At 38.0% G+C, this 10,575-nt stretch overlaps 1 pseudogene; it reads left to right on the forward strand.

The window, feature by feature from the left end:
* Positions 1 to 1,420: 1,420 nt before the first annotated feature.
* On the forward strand, positions 1,421 to 4,265 carry LOC110871742 (annotated as a pseudogene).
* The last annotated feature ends 6,310 nt before the right edge of the window (positions 4,266 to 10,575 follow it).

Here is a 10,575-nt window from a genome sequence, read left to right on the forward strand (position 1 = left end):
TTTAAAATTACGGTTTCGCCCTCCGTTTAAAATTACGTTTTTGCCCCCAGTTAAAAATAAAATGTTGTTTTTTTCCTCTAGCTCAAAATTACGATTAAGCCCTTAGCTCAAAATTACGTTTTTTCCCACAGTTCAAAATAAAATTTTGTTTTCCCCCCTAGCTCAAAATTGTGATTTTGCTCTAAGTTTAAAATTATGATTTCATCTACAGTTTAAAATATAATAACGATTTTGCCCTCTATGCAGATATACATGTTGTGAGAGAGAAATATTTGGCTTATTGCCCCGCAACGCGGGCAGGGCAAAAAACTAGTATCTAACAAAACCAAAGAGCGGCAATAGTGTTTTCATTCAGTTGGCCTAAATGGGCGGCAGGGGAAATAGTGCCAGGCAGCTACCTGGCATTCCCCTATTGGCCCAACAAATTTATGATTTCATCCCTCTTTAAATTTACGATTTTGCCACCAGTTCAAAATTATGTTTTTGCCCACACTTAAAAATAAATTTACGCTTTTACTCCCAACTAAAAATTTCAATTTTGCCCCCGGTTAAAAATTACGACTTTGCCCCGTTTCAATCTACAGTTTTGCCATTAGTTTTTTCCCTTATAATTACGATTTTGCCATCAGTTCAAAGTTATGTTTTTACCCCCACTTAAAAATAAATTAACGCTTTTGCTCCCAGCTAAAAATCCAATTTTGCCCTCGGTTCAAAATTACGATTTTGCCCCGTATAAATTTATAGTTTTGCCGTTATTTTTTTTTTCTCACGGCCAAATTATGATTTTGCCCTCAACTTATATTTACATTTTCTCCATCGTTTTTGTTTGTTTTTAAGGTGAAACTACAATTTTGCCCCCAATGTAAAAGTTCAGTCATGCTGGCAGATTCCTGGCACTCCCCCATTGGTCCATTTAATTTACGATTTTATCCCGGAATTAAAATTATTATTTCGCCCTCAGTTAAAAATTACGTTTTCCCAATCGTTTTAGTTTTTTTTAGCAAAAGTAGAAAACATTTTTTTTAATTGGTTGACTCGATTTATTTTTTTTCCGTGTCAAGGAGCCGCCTAACACTCGCTCATTAGTCATGAAAAATTACAGTTTTGCCCTGATCCGAAAAATATCGTTTTATTCTTTTTTTTCCTAGCAAAATTATAGTAGTTTTTTTTATTGATTGAGAATTATTCGGCCATCGCCCCGAAACGCGGGCAGGGCATCAACTAGTTTTCAACAATGCCTGACATATTCAAGGTTTTCGTGAATAAAGGAACAAATCCCAAACCACAAAAAGTCAACAGACGAAGAACTAGTTGCATACAAATGTTAAAATTTAGAGTATATAGAAATATTATCATCAAAATGTCACGTGCCAGTTTCTTATTCTATCTCAACCATTATATAATACTCTAACTTACAACATTTTTGTGCTGTGGGAGTTGTACAATTTGCATAAATTGTGTTTTGTGCTAAGGCATCTTGTATGTTCTGTAATATTAGATGTACAATACTTTTCACAAACTTAGATCTAGGGTTAATGAGAGACGGTTCCTGGAGAGAAACATTCGTCGGCCACCGGATACACAACCCGTCGACTATCTGGATATATTGATGAAGTGGGTGTGAGTCCAAAGAATGCAATATTGATGAAAATCATCAGGAGGATCAACCCAAAGGCTATATTCAAACCCTAATTTCACCATCCTTCAAGAGCTTTATGGAGAAGAATCAAAGAAGAACGCAACAATCCACTGATCTCCACTTCATTCAAGCCCTAATTCAACGAAGGTCTATTGTAGCAAGTCGTAGGTTCGTAATTTTCGTGGACCAAAACCCTCATTTACATATTCATATACAATTTCATCATCATTAGTGATGCTATTGCTAATTGTTCAGAGGTTTCGTTATTTGTTCATGCGTGTGAGGGAGATTCGGTTACAAAGATGAATAATAATGTTTTTCTTTCCAACGTGGCTTCTGTGGTTATACGAGTGATGAAGATGAATGACAGAGTTTCGTAAGTTCTTTAATTTGATGCTATATTGATTTTACACTTCTTAATGAAATTTTTAACCATACCCGTTGTGCAAGTTAGGACATAATTATTGTTAAATTGCTTGCAGTAGTGTCTCACACTCTCAGCTCTCAGCTGAAGGAAGTAGTGTTACTGTAGAGGGATTGCTTCTTTCCTAGAAGAGGCTGATACAGCTCCTGTTGCTGAGACACAAGTAAAATGATCTTACTTTTTATGTTATGACTACAGGATAATTCCAACTATATTATTTTGATTGTGATAAAAGTTGCATCTATATAATTTTGTTAATTCTTGTGGTATGGTAATTTCTTTTTTAGAGTGTCACAGCAGGATTGAAAATCAATCATCAAATGGAAGATGGATATGAGTAATGGGATACCTACTCAGGGTGCACATAGCGCTGTCAGTGACGTCGCCATGGAATCTGGTCATTGGAGGGCTCAACTGCAACGTCAAAGGCTCGTGAACAAGACATATGTACTTATTGATAGGGAAGCCCCAATGATCAGCCAACTGGATCCGGGCCCAACTCAGAAGTGGGTCACCTTGGCCCAGCTGCAGAATCCAAACACTTAGTGCATTTGCCAGTTAATTCCCACGTTTTGTTCCACAGTAATTTTATTTTCGTAATTTCTTTGTTTTTTTTTCATGTTTCAGTTGAAGTTGTCAAGTAGTGTTTTGAAGTTCCACAAGTGTAGGAAACGTGGGAGTTGGTGTGTTTGGTAGTTATTTTTCTTTCAAGTTTATGTACTGGAAAATGGAAATGAGAAAGACGGTTTTTAAGTTTCCAAAAAAGTTATTCTCTGCAGTCAGAGGGTATTTTGTTCCATTGCTATTCTAAAATTTGGCAGGTTTTAGAAGGTGATCTTGGACGGCTGATCTTTGTTCTCGTGGTGTGACTGTATCGAGGGGCGGGATTGGTTAAATTCTGCTCAGCGAGGCTTACGGGTGGTGTGGCTGTATCTCGTGAGAACCGTTGTCGTGAGTTTGTTATCGTCGGGTATTTTTCGACCCAGTTTATGCTCATTGCCATCACTTATAGTATCTTTTTTTTTGGTTTATAAAATTTGGTTATGCTAACCTGCTTACTTTTGCCTTTCAAGCTGCATCAGCTTGGCCAATTGAAACAGGTTATCTCCACTCTCTGTTGCTGTGGCTTGAACTGAGCTAGAATTCCCAAAGTACCCCTGCATACCTGTAATTCGTATTTAGGTCATAAGAGGTTGCAGTTGTGATGTGGAAGAGTGTGTCAGGGATGTTAGTGACGGTACCCACTGGCCGCCATGTTGGGCACAAACACCACCGTCGCCGCCACCCTCATATGCGACCAGTTCAACACCATCTCAACCAAGTTCACCGACACCGCATACGCCGTTGACTCCACCTACCTCCTCTTCTCCGCTTACCTCGTATTCTCCATGCAACTTGGTTTCGCCATGCTCTGTGCTGGCTCCGTTCGCGCCAAAAACACCATGAACATCATGCTCACTAACGTCCTCGACGCTGCTGCAGGCGGCCTCTTTTATTACTTATTCGGGTTTGCTTTCGCTTTTGGTACCCCATCAAATGGGTTCATTGGAAAACATAACTTTGCGTTGAAAGATATACCTTCATCTGTGTTTGATTATAGTTTTTTTATACCAGTGGGCTTTTGCTATCGCTGCTGCGGGTATTACATCCGTATCTATTGCTGAACGAACGCAGTTAGTTGCGTATTTGATTTACTCCGCTTTCTTAACCGGGTTTGTTTACCCGGCTGTGTCCCATTGGTTCTGGTCTGTTGACGGATGGGCGAGTGCTTCTAACTTGGATAACTTTTTTCTCAGATCTGGTGTGATTGCTTTTGCCGGGTCAGGTGTGGTTCATATGGTTGCAGGCGTCGGGGACTTTTTAATTGGCCCAATTGACAGATAAAAACTTAAAGCTGGCTCAACCCACACCTTTTGGACGTGAGTTTATCGAAAACTAGGAAAACCCATTCTTAAATCATATATTTTATTAACAGGCTTTCGAACATGTACGTGAAGTCAAGTTAAACATACAACACTTATATTGTTACTGTGATTATGAATTTAGTCTTTTTTATACTCATCACTGATGAGACATGGTGGTTTTGTGTATGTTTACCATGATGAAGATGGTATTCCGATGAAGAAGATTGAACTGACTTCTTCAAGTTGATTAGTAATTAAACGTGTTTGCCTTTATGTTTCGTCCAAAATTCTTGCTTGCTATTGTTATTGGTTTTGCATAGTGGGGTATTTAGACTTTGTTTGCGTACAAAATTTGATTACATAATTTTATAGATTGGTTGTTGTCATTTGACTCGATGAAAACTGCTAAATATGAATATAAATCTAGCCCCCGCCGCATCGCGGCGGGCTGCATTTCTAGTTATAATAGTAATAGTAAGTAAATTAATATAAAAATCATTATCTACCTTAATAAATAATTCTAAATAAATCTCCTCTCTAAAAAAAATTGATATACCATGATGTTTGAGCTAATAAATTATACTATATGATACAGAGATAAAAATATAAGAATTATTTACCTGTTGAATCTACTGATTTTACATATTAGAGATCAATATTATCTTCACCTCTATGACATAGGATAAAGGGTTATTATATTTTTAATATGTTTGTGTTTAATATGAATATCATTTTAAAATTAAAAGTCTTTTAATCGTTAGTTTATTTTTATTTATAGCAAAACCACCACCACCACCACCATCATCATCAATTAAATTATTTATGTATTATTATAATAACTTTATTTGTTAATATAACACCTCATTAAGATTAACAACTTATATTTCTAAAATCAAATGATTTAAACTATTAATTATTAATAAAAATGGTAAAGTTACAAACAAAAGATCAAATCTAATTTAACTTTTAATATATAACTATTGTCAGGTGTGACTCTTTTCTTCAACCTTACAACTTAGACTTACATTTTATTTTAAAATATTTTTTAATGCTTATCCTTACTAATATAATAAATTTAATTTAAATAGGTTCATAACCAGATTTGGATGCACTATTTAATTAATATTATTAGATAAATACAATATATTTTATTAAATATTGTCATAAAATAAAAAATACAATAACTTGATCTTTTTTACTAAATCATCCTTATTTTAGTAGTAATCGGAATAACGCAATGATTAGATTATACTAACAATTACACATTTTTTTAACTATGTGATTATATAAAATTATGATTTTCATTTTTTTTTTGATATTTTACGTGTGTAATACACAGATTTGTAACACTTATGAATTATAAAAATATTATTCAATCTAATTTTTTTATATTTAATCCGGGTTTATATGCTAGTATAGTAACTAACTCATATAATAGTTGATTATCTAGAATATTCCATTCTTGATTGACGGTCTTTCTCCTTAGGTGATTGTTTTAGGATGCTACTGGTGGACTATTAATATCAACCTTTGACTTCTATTAGGCCTTTAATTATTAATTTACTCTTTTGTTGTTCAAGGCCAAAAAAGCTTATCTTCTTGTATGTAACAAAGTCGATCTTCTAAACGCGAAAGGCAAGTCAAAAATGGTAGCAATTGCTCTTGGAATCAGCCTCAGTTGTCTCGTGAAATCACGATAGTCGTCTCGTGTTTCTCATCGTGTCTCTCGGGGTTCTCTTTTGGAAGATAAACTGAAACCTGAAGCAAAGCATTCTTGATATTAATGGTATGTGTGAATTTGTTGTGTTACATTTAACTAGTTATTGCAATGATATATCCCTAACTTTTTACAACCTGTGTAGTACATGAGGTTTATGAATTGTATCGTTTTGATTGTTGTTGATGCAACAAATAATAGACCAAGGATAGTAGCTGGGCTGGTTAGGCAAAAGGGTTGAAGGGTTCAACTTTGCCTAACACAGGTCGTGGGGTCCCCCCACGTTTGCAAGACGTGGAGAGAGGTTCACTAGTTTGATTTTGTTGTTTGCCCGAGATCCTCTACTGAAATGTGTTCAGCTTCGGATGTAGGAGCAAAGGGAATGTGTGTGTGTTGAATGTGAAAGAAAGTGACTTGCACGAAGCAAGTACTCAAGAACAATGACCAGAGATTCGCCAGGAATCAGAGCTGATCTTAGAATGTTTTTCATACTTAATGAAGTGTCACATTTATAGGGAAAGCCATCGCTCAAAGAGGAAGCTATTTGACTAGTGAACATGCTTACAGTGGGGGTTTTGCCCTTTTGGGGGTTGGAGCCTTTTGACCTGCGGATAAAAGGCTGTGCTCTGTGGACTCGTGTTACTTTTGCAGCTGGAGAGTTTGGTGAAGCAATCAGAGATGTGACTACCTACTGTTCACGTACTGTTTTATCTAAACTCCCGGATTTCCAACCTTTGAACCTTTTAACCTTTTAAGCTTTAATATGTCCAAGTCATTTTATTTGGTCTTGGGCTACCTCCGTCATCAGCCTCCCAAGTCAGAGGTTTTTGGGGGTGAGCTCAAAGACTTCTGACTTTTACACATTTGCTTTTATTGCTTAAAGGCTTGAAAGCTTGGAGTCAGTGGAGAATTTTTGAATTTTAAAAACTGACAGCTGATTTGATTGATGTGTGGCTGTTTATAGGTCGGCAGTTTTCGCAGAGGGTAGGTTAATAACTGTTATGTAATCATAACTTCTATTTGGGTTTTATTTTCATTTATTATTCAAGGCAAACAATCAATCTTTCATTTTCTCTCAAGTTTCCTCCACATTTCCTTTCCATTTTTCAGGTTAGTTCTGGTTTCCTTTGTTTGCTTTACTTGTCCTTTATTTTGATCATGGGTGCACGGAAGGATCTTTCCATTAGTTTTTCACGCCTCACTCAAGATGAAGTGGAGAACTTTTGTATTGATTGGGGCATTGGCCTTAAGTTCAATCCGGTTGCACCGGCTTGTGATAAATCTGTTGATCAATGTCCCCCTGGTTCGATTGCTCTGTATTGCCGACATTTTGAGTTTTCCAACCTTCGTCATCCTTTTTTGCTCTTTGTATTGAATGTTTTGGAGTATTACCGTGTTTCCTTTGGCCAAATTCATCCGAAGGGCATGGCTAGGGTTTTACACTTCGAGGTTTTGTGTCGTGCCCTTGGTTATGATCCTTCATTGTTGCTTTTTCGTCGGTTTTTTTGTTTGGCAAAAAACGGTGATTGGTTCACCTTTGAAACATCCAAGGATGATACTTGTCTCATCTCTTCCATGGTTACCACACTTGGTACTTGGAAAGATCATTTTTTCTGGGTCTCTGATTCTATTATCCCCTTCAAAATGGTGTGGAGGCATCCAGATGCTGTTCTCAATGAACCGGAACCTTCCGAATCCGATTTGAATGATGCTTTTCTTAAGGCCATCCGAGAGTGCCCTTCAAGGGTTCATCCCTTCCCTGAACATTTGCTAGTTCTGTTAGGGGTTAGTAAATTGTGGGAAAAGGCCAATCGGGATCCGGTTCTTATGAGGAATGGCCAGGGTATGCTTTTTCCTTGTTCTGTCTTTTTAGAACATCTTTGTTTGGCAACTTTTTTGTTTTTTGTTTTTGAAACATTTTGCAGTCATGTCTGCTTTGGACTTTATCAAGAGTGATGATACATCTGACGTTGCTTTTACAGATGCCCAAGCAGCTGGAGGGGATGGTGTTGTTGCTAGGGGTGTAGAACAGAGGTTTGAGGATGCTGGGTATGTTAGTGTCTCAAATGTTAAGGGTTTTTCTAAGCCTGCTGCTCCCAAGGCTTCAACCCGTCGATCTACTCGCCGTTTGCTGAAAGGTGCTCCTCAATCCACTTCTTCTGAACCAGTGGAATTGAGTGATGATGTTGAGGTTTCTGAAGATCAAGGTGTTGATGTGGATGATGGGAAGGAAAAGAAATTGGTTGTTCATGGCAAGAAGAAGACTCCAGCCAAGAAGGTTATGGCTACTCCTGTTCATGGTTCCTCGAGCAGGGACGTTGAAGGGTTGAATGATGAGGTTTAAGGATGCTGCTGTTTGTGAGGATGTGTTGAGCCATATTGCTCCTCCTTCGGTTCATGGTACTATTGCTGAGATGGACGATGACATGATGTTGTCTCGTATGATTTTAAGTACTTGCAACCATGCTGCCATGCTTCCTCAAGGAGTTGCTCGTTTTCGTAAGAGGATGCATGAGTGTGAAGAATTTTCTAAAAAGAAGGAGAAAATGAAATCTTCGATGGCTGCAATGAAGAAAAAGATTGGTGGGTTTGCTGATAAGGAAGAGGCCTGGGTCAAAAAGGTTGGTGAGTTGACTAGAAGGCATGAAATTGAGATAAGCGATCTTAAGAAAAGCTTCGAAGCCAATCGGTTGAAGCTAAAGGCTGATAGGGAGGCATTAACTATTCAACAGAGAGCCTTTGAGGAAGAGAAGGATGGCCTGAAGGCTTTGGTTGCTCAAGCTACCAGTGAAAACCAATGGCTTATTGAGTAGGGTTTCCAGCAAGTTGTTACTTACCTTCTTCACTCCAAGGAGTTTAACTCTGCTCTTGGAGAGGTGTATACCAAATTGCTCAGCTTGGGGAAACATCAAGGTCTTGTTGCTGGTTACAAGCTACATGAGTCTGGGCATCCTTTAGAAAAGTCTCCCTTATATCGTCCTGAAGCTTCTGAGGTCTTCAAGGGTTCTGTTGAGCAGATGGAAAGGCTGACCTACCCATATGTTAATCAGGTTTCTACTTGTTTTGGTAAGCCCCTTTCTGTCTTACAGGAGTTAAAACCGGATGGTCTTAACGAAAAAGTTTGTGCTGAAATCCTCGGCTCCCTTTCAAGAAAGCGATCCTACTCAGGAGATAGTGAAGATACCATTTCAGGAGGACCTGATGCTTCCAAGAATGCGAGCTTGGAAGGTTCAGCAGTGGATGGTGATGGTGGCTTGAAAGCTAAGAAGAAGAAAGCAAAGAAGGTTAAAAGTGATGGCTTCGGGGCTTCCAATCCTCCTGCTGATGCTTGATGGATATTCGTAGCTTTCTTAGCACCCTTGAAAAACAATTTATGGATTGTAATGTTAACTTAAACTGTCACACCCCCAAAATCCACACGCGGAGTATCACCGCTTGGAGGCGTGACATGACCAGGATCGAGCCACCAATCATATTGAACAACGTAATTAAGTAAATAAAACCAACCACAATACAATTGTTGACCAAAAGAAAGTAACCAACTTTAAGTTAACAGCGGAAGCATAAAACCAAAACATAAGTTCAATAAGTTCATAAAGTTTAAATGTTAAGAACGGGACATAACCGTCCATATCCCACAACGACCACGCCTCCTCGCGCAAGCTCCATAAGCATTTAACGACCTGCAAGGCGTGTAACTACAAATCAACAACAAAGTTGAGCGAGTTCACAGTAGGTGTTCATTACAAAGTAGTTTTTCAAGAACTATGAGTTTGTTTGCAACTACAAGTTAATTCAGCTTTCCCTGTTTTCCAAAACATGAACGGTGGGGGCTACCCCATGTTGTAAAACCACTAGACTAGATGTATATATAGGTGTGCTTCCCAATCCGAGGACAGTGGTACGTATTGAATACGTAGGTTTAGCGTAGGTGCCCTTTCCAATCCGAGGATAGAGGTACGTATAAGAATGCGTAGGTTTAGCGCTGGTGCCCTTCCCAATCCGAGGACAGTGGTACGTAGTGAATGAGTAGGTTTAGCGCTGGCGTCCTTCCCAATCCGAGGATGGAGGTACGTAGTGAATACGTAGGTTTAGCGCTGGCGTCCTTCCCAATCCGAGGACAGAGGTAAGTAGTCTAGTATGCAGGTTTCGTCTTAGCTATTTAATCCCATTCCCATCCCACCGGGAATCCCATGCCTTAAGAGTGTGAACTCACCTTTGGTTGCTCGGTTTAACTCTCAAAAATAGCTAACAGTCAAGGTCGGTCAATCACGTCCTAATATGATTACCAGTTAGTCATTTAGTGGTTTAAAATAGAGCACAAAGTTACTACACGTATCTACTACATAACATGCACTCACTTTAATAGTTCACGCCCATATAAACATCCCATCTATTCCCATTCATAAGCAAACATACGACATTGCACATAACAATTTCATTGACATATAACATGTTAGATCATTCTCAGATAACCTACCCTACATTTAGGCATGCAAATTATTACTTATGTCGTTTCAGCTTTTACATTCAAAACTGGGCTGTTTTCGGGAATTTTAATAAAATAGTTAACCTATTCCAAAAATTCCCAACTGTTTACAGAAGGTCTTAAACGATACAAATATTATTGTGTAAAAATCTCGGGATCCAATTCATTACCAATATTTTATAAAAAATCATTTACCGGACTGCAATCAGATTCGTCACTTTCTAACTGTAGTCCACGAAATAATTCATCTAAAATTCATCGTAAGTCCGATTGATGAAATTCTGATAGGAGAATTACTATGACATCAGTGTCCATCTACAGTACAAATTTCGTGACCTAATTCTACACAGATTTCAAGTTATGACGAAAAACATAACACATATTTTCAGCAGTAAAAATGCA

This window comes from Helianthus annuus, chromosome 1 (assembly GCF_002127325.2).
Source record: "Helianthus annuus cultivar XRQ/B chromosome 1, HanXRQr2.0-SUNRISE, whole genome shotgun sequence".
In the NCBI taxonomy this organism is placed as follows: Eukaryota; Viridiplantae; Streptophyta; class Magnoliopsida; order Asterales; family Asteraceae; genus Helianthus; species Helianthus annuus.